The sequence below is a fragment of the Arachis ipaensis genome, chromosome B2, assembly GCF_059453495.1.
Source record: "Arachis ipaensis isolate K30076 ecotype BB chromosome B2, ASM5945349v1, whole genome shotgun sequence".
NCBI lineage: Eukaryota > Viridiplantae > Streptophyta > Magnoliopsida > Fabales > Fabaceae > Arachis > Arachis ipaensis.
The window spans coordinates 61,610,453-61,620,185 of NC_142437.1; the positions used below are offsets into that span (position 1 = coordinate 61,610,453).

The window sequence follows — 9,733 nt, forward strand, 5'->3', positions numbered from 1 at the left end:
TTACTGCACCTACTCCCGACTTCTATGGGAGAAGCATCTCAATCCCTGCCATTGGAGCAAACAACTTTGAGCTTAAGCCTCAATTAGTTTCTCTAATGCAACAGAATTGCAAGTTTCATGGACTTCCATTGGAAGATCCTCATCAGTTCCTAGTTGAATTCTTGCAAATCTGTGACACAGTCAAGACCAATGGGGTTGACCCTGAAGTCTACAGACTTATGCTTTTTCCTTTTGCTGTAAGAGACAGAGCTAGGACATGGTTAGATTCACAACCTAAAGAAAGCCTGAACTCTTAGGAAAAGCTAGTCAATGCCTTCTTGGCAAAGTTCTTTCCACCTCAAAAATTGAGCAAGCTTAGAGTGAAAGTCCAAACCTTCAGACAAAAGGAAGGAGAATCCCTCTATGAAGCTTGGGAAAGATACAAGCAATTGATCAGAAGATGTCCTTCTGACATGCTTTCTGAATGGAGCATCATAGGTATTTTCTATGATGGTCTGTCTGAACTATCTAAGATGTCATTGGATAGCTCTGCTGGAGGATCTCTTCATCTGAAGAAGACGCCTGCAGAAGCTCAGGAACTCATTGAAATGGTTGCAAATAACCAATTCATGTACACTTCTGAAAGGAATCCTGTGAATAATGGGATAGCTCAGAAGAAAGGAGTTCTTGAGATTGATACTCTGAATGTCATATTAGCTCAGAATAAAATATTGACCCAACAAGTCAATATGATTTCTCAGAGCCTGTCTAGAATGCAAGCAGCAACAGGCAGTACTAAGGAAGCTTCCTCTGAAGAAGAAGCTTATGATCCTGAGAACCCAGCAATGGAAGAGGTGAATTACATGGGAGAACCCTATGGAAACACCTATAATCCTTCATGGAGAAATCATCCAAATCTCTCATGGAAGGATCAACAGAGACCTCAACAAGGTTTCAACAACAATAATGGTGGAAGAAACAGGTTTAGCAATAGCAAGCCTTTTCCATCATCTTCTCAGCAACAAACAGAGAATTCTAAGCAGAGCCACTCTGACTTAGCAACCATTGTCTCTAATCTAATCAAAACCACTCAAAGTTTCATGACTGAAACAAGGTCCTCCATTAGAAATTTGGAGGCACAAGTGGGTCAGCTGAGTAAGAAAATTACTGAACTCCCTCCTAGTACTCTCCCAAGCAATACAGAAGAGAATCCAAAGAGAGAGTGCAAGGCCATAAACACGTCTCACATGGCCGAACTTGGAGAGGAGAAAGAGGCAGTGATCTCCACTGAGGAAGACCTCAATGGACGTCCACTAACCTCCATGGAGTTCCCTAATGAGGAACCATGGGAATCTGAGGCTCACACTGAGACCATAGAGATTCCATTGAATTTACTTTTGCCATTCATGAGCTCTGATGAGTATTCTTCCTCTGAAGAGGATGAAGATGTTACTGAAGAGCAAGTTGCTAAGTACCTTGGAGCAATCATGAAGCTAAATGCTAGGTTGTTTGGTAATGAGACTTGGGAGGATGAACCTCCATTGCTCATCAAAGAACTGGATGACTTGACTAGGCAGAGATTACCTCTGAAGAGACAAGACCCTGGAAAGTTCTCAATACCTTGTACCATAGGCACCATGACCTTTGAGAAGGCTCTATGTGACCTGGGATCAAGTATAAACCTTATGCCTCTCTCTGTAATGGAGAAGCTAGAGATCATTGAGGTACAAGCTGTAAGAATCTCACTGGAGATGGTAGACAATTCAAAGAAACAGACTTATGGACTTGTAGAGGATGTATTGGTAAAGGTTGAAGACCATTACATCCCTGCTGATTTCATAATCCTAGAGACTGGGAAGTGTATGGATGAATCCATCATCCTTGGCAGACCCTTCCTAGCCACAGCAAAAGCTGTGATTAATGTTGACAGAGGAGAATTGATCATTCAAGTGAATGAAGACTCCCTTGTGTTTAAAGCTCAAGGATATCCCTTTGTCACCATGGAGAGGAAGCATGAAGAGCTTCTCTCAATACAGAGTCAAACAGAGCCCCCACAGTCAAACTCTAAGTTTGGTGTTGGGAGGCCACAACCAAACTTTAAGTTTGGTGTTGAACCCCCACATTCAAACTCTAAGTTTGGTGTTGGGAGGTTCCAACATTGCTCTGAACATCTGTGAGGCTCCATGAGAGCCACTGTCAAGCTATTGACATTAAAGAAGCGCTTGTTGGGAGGCAACCCAATTTTTACTTATCTATGTTAAATTTCTATTTTCTTTTGTTATTTTATGTTTTCTATAGGTTGATGATCATGTGAAGCCACAAAAACAATTGAAAAAGCAAAAACAAAAGGAAAAACAGAATGAAAAATAGAACACCCTGGAGGAGAAACTTACTGGCATTTAAACGCCAGTAAGGGTAGCAGAATGGGCGTTAAACGCCCAGTCTGGCACCATTCTGGGCGTTTAACGCCAGGAATGGGCAAGAAGCTGGCGTTAAATGCCAGAAATGGGCAGCAGCCTGGCGTTTAACGCCAGGATTGGCAGCAAGGGGGTGTTTTGCACGCCACATGGTGCAGGGATGAGAAATCCTTGACACCTCAAGATCCGTGGACTCCACAGGATTCCCACCTACCCCACCTCTCTCTCTCTTCTTCACCCATTCACCAATCACCTCAATACCTCTTCCCAAAAAATCCCTCACCTATCAAATCCCACCATTCTCTTCACCACTCACATCCATCCTTCATAAAACCCCACTACCTCACCATTCAAATTCAAACCACTTTCCTACCCATACCCACCCATAATGGCCGAACCACACCCCCCTCTCCACTCCTATATAAACCCATCTTCACTCCTTCATTTTCACACAACCTAAACACTACCCATCCCCCTTGGCCGAAACACAAAGCCCACTCCATCTCCTCTATTTCTTCTTCTTCTACTCTCTTCTTTCTTCTTTTGCTCAAGGACGAGCAAACCTTCTAAGTTTGGTGTGGTAAAAGCTAAAGCTTTTTGTTTTTCCATAACCATTTATAGCACCAAAGGCCGGAGAAACCTCTAGAAAGAGGAAAGGGAAGGCAAAAGCTTCCACCTCTGAGTCATGAGAGATGGAGAGATTCCTCTCAAGGGTGCATCAAGACCACTTCTATGAAGTTGTGGCCAAGAAGAAGGTGATCCCCGAGGTCCCTTTTAAGCTCAAAAAAGGCGAATATCCGGAGATCCGACATGAGATTCGAAGAAGAGGTTGGGAAGTTCTCACCAACCCCATTCAACAAGTCGGAATCTTAATGGTTCAAGAGTTCTATGCCAATGCATGGATCACCAAGAACCATGATCAAAGTGTGAACCCGGACCCCATGAATTGGCTTACAATGGTCTAGGAGAAATACTTAGACTTTAGTCCGGAAAATGTAAGGTTGGCATTCAATTTGCCTATGATGCAAGGAGATGCACACCCATACACTAGAAGGGTCAACTTTGATCAAAGGTTGGACCAAGTCCTCATGGACATCTGTGAAGAGGGCACTCAATGGAAGAGTGATTCAAGAGGAAAGCCGGTTCAACTAAGAAGGCATGACCTCAAGCCCGTGGCTAGGGGATGGTTGGAGTTCATCCAACGCTCAATCATTCCTACTAGCAACCGATCTGAAGTTACTATAGACCGGGCTATCATGATTCATAGCATCATGATTAAAGAGGAAGTAGAAGTTCATGAGGTTATATCCCAAGAACTCTACAAGGTAGCGGACAAGTCCTCTACTGTGGCAAGGTTAGCCTTCCCTCATCTCATTTGTCACCTCTGTAATTCAGCTGAAATTGACATAGAGGAAGACATCCTCATTGATGAGGACAAGCCCATCACTAAGAAAAGGATGGAGCAAACAAGAGATCCCACTCATGGACAAGAGCATGAGGAAACTCCTCATCATGAAATCCCTGAGATGCCTCAAGGGATGCAATTTCCTCCACAAAACTATTGGGAGCAAATCAACACCTCCCTAGGAGAATTAAGTTCCAACATGGGACAACTAAGGGTGGAGCACCAAGAGCATTCCATCCTCCTCCATGAAATTAGAGAATACCAAAGAACCATGAGAGAGGAACAACAAAGGCAAGGAAGAGACATTGAGGAGCTCAAGCACTCCATAAGATCTTCAAGAGGAAGAACAAGCCGCCATCACTAAGGTGGACCCGTTCTTTAATTTCCTTGTTCTTTATTTTTTATTTTTCGAAAATTGTGCTTTATGTTTATTTATGTTTGTGTCTTTATTATATGATCACTAGTGTCTAAGTGTCTATGCCTTAAAGCTATGAAAATGAATCTATCACCTTTCTTAAATGAAAAATGTTTTTAATTGAAAAAGAAAAAGAAGTGCATGAATTTCAAATTTTAAAACAGTTTAATTATTTTGATGTGGTGGCAATACTATTGTTTTTCTGAATGAATGATTGAACAGTGCATATTTTTGAATTTGTTGTTTAAAGAATGTTAAAATTGTTGGCTCTTGAAGGAATGATGGAAAAAGGAGAAATGTTATCTGATGATTTGAAAAATCATAAAATTGATTCTTGAAGCAAGAAAAAGCAGTGAAAAGCTTGCAGAAAAAAAAGATATATGCAAAAAAAAAAAAGAGAAAAAAAAAGGAGAGAAAAGAAAGAAGAAAGAAAAAAAAGAAAAGCAAGCAGAAAAAGCCAATACCCATTTAAACCAAAAGACAAGGGTGATAAAAAGGATCCAAGGCTTTGAGCATCAGTGGATAGGAGGGCCCACAAGAATAAAATCCTGGCCTAAGCGGCTAAACCAAGCTGTCCCTAACCATGTGCTTGTGGCGTGAAGGTGTCAAGTGAAAACTTGAGACTGAGCGGTTAAAGTCGAGGTCCAAAGCAAAAAGAAGAGTGTGCTTAAGAACCCTGGACACCTCCAATTGGGGACTCTAGCAAAGCTGAGTCACAATCTGAAAAGGTTCACCTAGTTTTGTGTCTGTGGCATTTATGTATCCGGTGGTAATACTGGAAAACAAAGTGCTTAGGGCAACGACCAAGACTCATAAAGTAGATGTGTTCAAGAATCAACATATTTAACTAGGAGAATCAATAACACTATCTGGATTCTGAGTTCCTATAGATGCCAATCATTCTGAACTTCAAGGAATAAAGTGAGATGCCAAAACTGTTCAGAAGCAAAAAGCTAAAAGCCCCGCTCATCTAATTAATATTGATCTTCATAGATGTTTTTGGAATTCATTGTACATTCTATTCTTTTTATCCTATATGATTTTCAGTTGCTTGGGGACAAGCAACATATTAAGTTTGGTGTTGTGATGAGCGGATAATTTATACGCTTTTTGGCATTATTTTTAGTATATTTTAGTTAGTTTTTATTATGTTTTTATTAGTTTTTAAATAAAAATCACTCTTCTGGACTTTACTATGAGTTTGTGTATTTTTCTGTGATTTCAGGTATTTTCTGGCTGAAATTGAGGGACCTGAGCAAAAATCTGATTCAGAGACTGAAAAAGGACCGCAGATGCTGTTGGATTCTGACCTCCCTGCACTCAAAGTGGATTTTCTGGAGCTACAAATACCCAATTGGCGCGCTCTCAATTGCTTTGGAAAGTAGACATCCTAGGCTTTCCAGCAATATATAATAGTCCATACTTTGCTCAAGATTTGATGGCCCAAACAGGCGTTCCAAGTCAGCTCAAGAATTCTGGCGTTTAACTCCAAAACTGGCACAAAAGCTGGAGTTAAACGCCCAAACTGGCACAAAAGCTGGCGTTTAACTCCAAGAAAAGTCTCTACACATGGAAGCTTCAATGCTCAGCCCAAGCACACACCAAGTGGGCCCAGAAGAAGATTTCTGCATTAATTACTTATTTCTGTAAACCCTAGGCTACTAGTTCTCTATAAATAGGACCTTTTGCTATTGTATCCATGCCTAGACCTTGTTCTTATGTATTCTCAACGGTGGAGTTTCTACACACCATAGATTAAGGTGTGGAGCTCTGCTGTTCTTCATGAATTAATACAAAGTACTATTGTTCTTCTATTCAATTCACGCCTACTTCTTCTCTAAGATATTCATTCGTTCTTCAACTTGATGAATGTGATGATCCGTGACACTCATCATCATTCTCACCTATGAACATGTGCCTGACAACCACCTCTATTTTACTAGCAATGGCTTGAATGCGTATCTCTTGGGTTTCTAATCTAAGATTGGAACCTTCGTGGTATAGGCTAGAATTATTGGCGGCCATTCCTGAGATTCGGAACATCTAAACCTTGTCTGTGGTATTCTGAGTAGGATCTGGGAAAGGATGACTGTGACGAGCTTCAAACTCGCGATTGTTGGGCGTGTGACAGACGCAAAAGGATCAATGGATCCTATTCCAACATGATTGAGAACCAACAGATGGTTAGCCGTGCGGTGACAGCGTATTTGGAACATTTTCACTAAGAGGACGGGAAGTAGCCATTGACAACGGTGATGCCCAACATAAAGCTTGTCATGGAAAGGAGTATGAATGATTGGAAGAAGGCAATAGGAAAGCAGAGGTTCAGGAGGAACAAAGCATCTTCATACGCTTATCTGAAATTCCAACCAAAGAATTACATAAGTATCTCTATCTTTATTTTACATTTTATTTATCTTTTAATTATCAATCCTCCATCACCATTTGAATCTGCCTGACTGAGATTTACAAGATGACCATAGCTTGCTTCAAGCCGACAATCTCCGTAGAATCGACCCTTACTCACGTAAGGTATTACTTGGACGACCCAATGCACTTGCTGGTTAGTTGTGCGGAATTGTGACAAAGTGTGATTCACGTTTAAGAGCTCCAAGTCCTTTGGCGCCATTATTGATGATCACAATTTCATGCACCAACTACTGAAACCCTTTCCTTGAAGTTCAAAAATGCGGTGCTGGTGCTAAATGCCAGGCTCGACATTTAGCGCCGATGAGGCAGAAGGACTCGTGGGCGTTACTGTCTTCCTTGTGCTAAATGCTAAGATTGGCATTTAGTGCCACTAGCGTATGGTCGTTACATGAATTACGAGGCATCTGGTGCTAAACTCTAGGTCGGGGTGTTTAACGCCAACCAATCAGAGGCCTTGCACGCGGTACGAGATGACTGGCGCCAAACGCCAGGCTCGATGTTTGGCATCAGCTTGGCATCTTCACTTTTTCTCTTTTTCTTCTGCATGAACTCTGCTAAACTTGTCTGAATTTTTTCTAAAACAAATAAAACCACAATACACCTCAAAGTAGCATCCAATAGGCTTCAAAGATTAAAATCTCAATAAAACTCAATAAATTTATATATAAAATAATAAGAAAATAAAGAAAAGATGATCATGCAGCACACTGCTGGCTTTATTGGATGATCCATCTACATACAAACTCCAAGTTGTAGGGATTCCTTGACTTTCAGTGTATTCGGCTACAAAGTCAACGAGGTACTGGGATTTGATTACTATCTGAGCTTTGTATTTTAAATCAAAGTCAGACAGTTCCATAGCCCATTGCAGCATTCTTCCTACTAGGTCCATCTTTTGTAAAATCTACATCATCAGTTGATTAGTTCGGACCTTTATAGTGTGAGCTTGGAAGTAAGATCGGAGCCTTCGGGAGGTGAAGATAAGAGCATACCCAAACTTTTCTATCCTTTGGTAGTTTAGTTTTGCTACTTGTAAAGCTTTGCTAACAAAGTAGATAGGTTGCTGCCCGTTCTCATATTCTTGGATCAAGGCTGAGGCTATAGCTCGGCTCTCCACTGCCAAGAAGAGGACGAGCTCTTCTTCTACAATAGGTCAGGTGAGTATGGGAGGTTGGCCTAGAAATGCTTTGAAATCTTGAAAGTCTTGTTTGTATTCCTGGGTCCATTCAAATTGATTCCCCTTTCTGAGGATCGAGTATAATGGTAGGGACTTCAACGCTGATCTTGCTAAGAACCTGGATAGTACTACCAACCTTCCATTTAGTTGTTGGACTTCTTTGATACAAGTCAGGCTTTTCATCTCTAGTATGGTTGTGCACTTATCTGGCTTGGTCTCTAAGCCTCTTTGAGTAAGCATGAAACCTAAGAACTTTCCAGCATCTACTACAAAGGTGCATTTTGAGGGGTTTAGTTTCATCCCATGATTCCTTATTATGGAGAATACCTCGGTGAGGTCGGATAGGAGAGCTAAGTTGTCCTTAGTTTTGATGAGCATGTCGTCCACATATACTTCCATGAGTTTCCTGATGATTTGGATTTGTGCCGCTTTAGCATTTCTCAAAATATTCGTTGATAGCATAGTCCAAATTGGAAATTAAATCCCAACATCAAAGTTTAAATTCAAAGATTGTCACAATCCAAAACAAAATAACCGGAAGTTTGAAGTCCCGAGTCGTCTCCCTCGGACAATGCAATTAAGATGCACACTCTTGGTTGTGAAGATACGGGGGTTTTCAATGAAGGAACGAAAGATTAAAAGAACTAAGAAATAAAAGAACTAATAAATGATCAAAAAGAAAATAAAAATAAATTAAAAGAAAGCAAGATCAAAACTTAGTGAAAATGCTATAAATTCATAAAAGAGCCTTGACTTGGGAATGAGAATTAAGGACTCCTATCATCGCCATAATCAAAACTATGATAACTATGATGAGTCAATCTCACTTCGTCAACCCCTAACATCGAGGACTAAGTCAAGCAAGCATAATTGACCTTAATCCATAAGTCCTAGCTAACTTACTAATTACTTAGTAAAAAGCTAGTATCAATGGAAACAATAGTCAACTAACTACCCAAGAATTACCACTAAATATCGGACATTATGACTCTACTATAACTAAAATATTCACAATATCAACAATAGAAACTCAATCAAGCATATATAGATCATAAAAGACTAAATTCATAAGCAAAAGATTCAAGAAATCAAAATTGCATATATTAACAAAGTAGCTTGAACTATAAGAAAAAGTAACAAGAGTAGTGAAATTAAAGCGTACTTATAATGAGATGAGTAAAATCCAAGACCAAAATTGAAACTATAAAATTCTACATTGAAACCTAATTAAAACCCTAAGAGAGCATTTCCTAATCTACACTACTCCTACTCCTAATGTGTTTTTTTCTATCTAAAAGTGAACTCCCTTTGATATATGATGAAGTTCCCTTCATATAGCACTCCAAAATGGCTTCAGCACTTCCAAAATTGGGCGAAAAAGCCCCAAAAATCATGAGCCACGTGCTTCATTAATAAAGTCACGCGCTAGAACTTGCGCATGCACAGGTGTGTGCGTACGCACACTTGCTAATTTTTCCACTTGTGCATACACACAGAAGGTTGTGCGTATACACACTTGCTGATTTCTGCACTTGTGCGTACACACACTTGACTGTGTGCTTCTCCTTTGTTTTTCTTCATGAAATCTCCCATTTTGCATGCTTCCTTCCACTTTTGGCTAGTCATTCTTGCCTCTAGGACCTAAAATCACTCAACAAATATGTCATGGCATCTAATAGAATAAAAGTGGAATTAAAATGATTAATTTAGGCACAAAAATGCATATTTTCACATTTTGGTCAAATCTAGAGAGAAATCACAAAAGTATGCTATTTTAGTGCTTAAGTGTGAGTTTATGTGATGAAATCCATCCAATTCAAGCAAAAAATTATCATCAAATATGGACTCATCAATTTTTTCACACTTAAACAATAGCATGTCCTCATGCTAAACACAAATAAGGAGAATGA

The 9,733-nt window shown here is 40.1% G+C and overlaps 1 non-coding gene across 1 annotated transcript; it reads right to left on the reverse strand.

The window, feature by feature from the left end:
- Positions 1-350: 350 nt before the first annotated feature.
- Positions 351-458, reverse strand: LOC148574084 (small nucleolar RNA R71). Its single transcript, XR_015906482.1, has one exon. It is a non-coding gene; the product is annotated as a small nucleolar RNA R71 (small nucleolar RNA).
- Between the last annotated feature and the right edge of the window lie 9,275 nt (positions 459-9,733).